We start from the raw sequence: 2,602 nt of genomic DNA on the forward strand, positions 1-2,602 counted from the left end.
TAAAGGGGGCCTATAGGAAAGATGGGGACAATCTTTTTAGTAGGGACAGCTGTGACAGGACAAGGGGTAATGGTTTTAAACTAAACCAGGGTAGGTTTAGACTGAATATAAGGAAGAAATTCCTTAAGATAAGGGTGGTGAAACACTGGAACAGGTTGCCCAGAGAGGTAGTGGAGGCCCCATCCCTGGAAACATTCAAGGCCAGGTTGGACGGGGCTCTGAGCAACCCAATCCTGTCCCTGCTCACTGCAGGGGGTTTGGACTAGATGAACTCTGAAGGTCCCTTCCCACCCAAAACATTCTATGATTCTGTGATTCTAAGGTGAGGATGAAAACAGCCTTGCCTTCCAACAGCAGGTGAGACCTTAGTATTTGATACATGCTACATCTGGTTTAAAACTAGCCTATTTTATTTTATTTTATTTTACTTTTGTGATCCTCTCATTCATATTTACCGATGACACATCATCCACAAAACCCTCTGCTTTCCTCTGCACACTTCATTATCATTCTAAAGACCTGTAGCCCATGGCTGGGGCTGTTATACTGGGCTAGCAGCGATGATGGAAACTGCAGTGGTGCTGATCTCTCTGCATCTTCAACAGGAGGTGTATGTCCATCTCTGGTTTTCACCACGGTGGGCAGACAAGGACAGTGGCCTTCCCGGGCGGCTGCATTTCTCCTTTGCGCCAGGGAAGTCTGCTGAGAAGGTATTTGCTAGTGCAGCATATGAGTCTTTCGGACCCTGGAAGAGAGGGGTAGGAAGGTGTTATTAATTTAGTCAACGCTGCGTGGCTTGCAGAAACACTGTCAGCTTCTGCCTACACACATCTCACCTCCTATTGTTAAGGAAATTACAGCTGCTGAAAGAGATGAAAAAGTAACACATTTCTTTTCTAGGTTTTATAGTAATAAGGCAAATCCAATTTCTTCTTGACTCTGTAGCGTGGGCCTGCTTTTTGGACTGGGGTCTTCTGGGGTAGCGCTGGAGACATGATTCCCTGAGTAGGTGCTATCAGATATGCAAAGGTGTGCGAGTCTATTTTAACAGCTCTGAGCGCAAGGACCACGTTTGTCTGGGTAAAGCTCTCATGCAAGGGGTTCGGACTTTCCAGGACTAATTAACATCTAGTTAGCACTTTCCTATTTCTCACTGGTGGAAGACCAGCACCTTCAAAGCTGTGGAGAGGTTAAGCAAAAATTTCAGAAGAACTTTCTGAAGCTATCTACGTGTTCACAGTCACCCTAGAATTGTTAGATGACTTATTGTCCACTGAAAAAGAAGTTGCAGACATCTGCTGAAAATAAAACATGCGGTAGGTGGCATAGGCACCCATAACATTATGATTTGTCTCAGGGGTTTCCAGGCGTAGAGAGGTGTGAGAGCTTTTTTCACCATCTCCACTTCTCTCACAGGTTTTGCTTTCGTTTCTGCTTCTCATAGGTTCCCACTCTGCCATTGCACATAAATTCTACCCAGGCTCCTCGCTCAGCCCCCTCCCATTTCCTATTTCCCACTAAACCCCCCTGTGTCAAAACACTCGCTTTGACTCCGCTGTCTCCTTAACGTTATACTTGTGTGTTTATTCCTTCTGCATAAGGGCTGTTTTGTCAAAATGGCCTTTTTATTGGAGATTTATACTTGCTGACTTCATACCTTGCCCGTGTTCTTTCGCAACTGAGGCTGGACACAAGAAATCAGAGCGAAATGTCTGTCTTCATCCATGCTAAAACTGCCACGCAAGAGCTGCGCTGGTGCACCCCGGAGCTGGCTCCCCGAGAAAGAGCGAGCTTACAGTCTGCACGAGACCTGAAGAACTCCAACAGAATATTGTAAAGACGGTTTCCTCTGAAGGCTGTATTGTTTCAATAGCACACTTCTTCCAATCCTCCTTTCCTGTTTTTCCATTCATGCGAACACAGGGTATTTTAAGAGTCCATCTGCTCATGTTACTTATTCCTCACTTCAAGTCATAATCCTCTGCGATACTACAGTTAATTGCTCTGCCTATGATTATATTGCATCACAAAGGGGATTATGATTTTCAACCCTATCTGTACTGGAGTAATTTCAAAATATTTCTACTGTTACCAGCTCCGGCTGAACTTCAATGGCTTTTCCAATTCTGAGGACATTTATCATGTATCCGGCCATTCTGATGCTGTTCTTAAATAGATATAAGCGCCTACACCGCATTTTACGCTAGTTGTAACTAGATTCATTTGGATCTTGCACCTTTGTGGCGTAGTTCAGGCCTGCTTTTGGTCACGTTATTTCCATTCACAGCAGCAAGGTCTACTATAGATAGGGGGGGATTTTAAGCCATCTCCGAGCAAGGGTAAATCCCATTCTGCAAACGTCGGTAGGTGAAGCATCTCCATCAGGATTGCACAGCGGCTCTTGGTTGTTTTATCACCCTTTCTGCGTAAAACTGTCCCTCCTTTACGAACAGGACACGGGACAGGAGAAGATGGTCCAAGCCTTGCTAGCAGCCCTCTGCTCCCTGAGGAGTTTGATGTTTGCAAATGCTCCACTTGGCCAAGAGCTGCTCGGCAGAAATGGTTGCAAAAACAAAATAAAACAAACAAAAAAAAAGGGGGG

Source organism: Egretta garzetta, unplaced genomic scaffold (assembly GCF_000687185.1).
Source record: "Egretta garzetta isolate BGI_Z169 unplaced genomic scaffold, ASM68718v1 scaffold50, whole genome shotgun sequence".
NCBI classification, from domain to species: domain Eukaryota; kingdom Metazoa; phylum Chordata; class Aves; order Pelecaniformes; family Ardeidae; genus Egretta; species Egretta garzetta.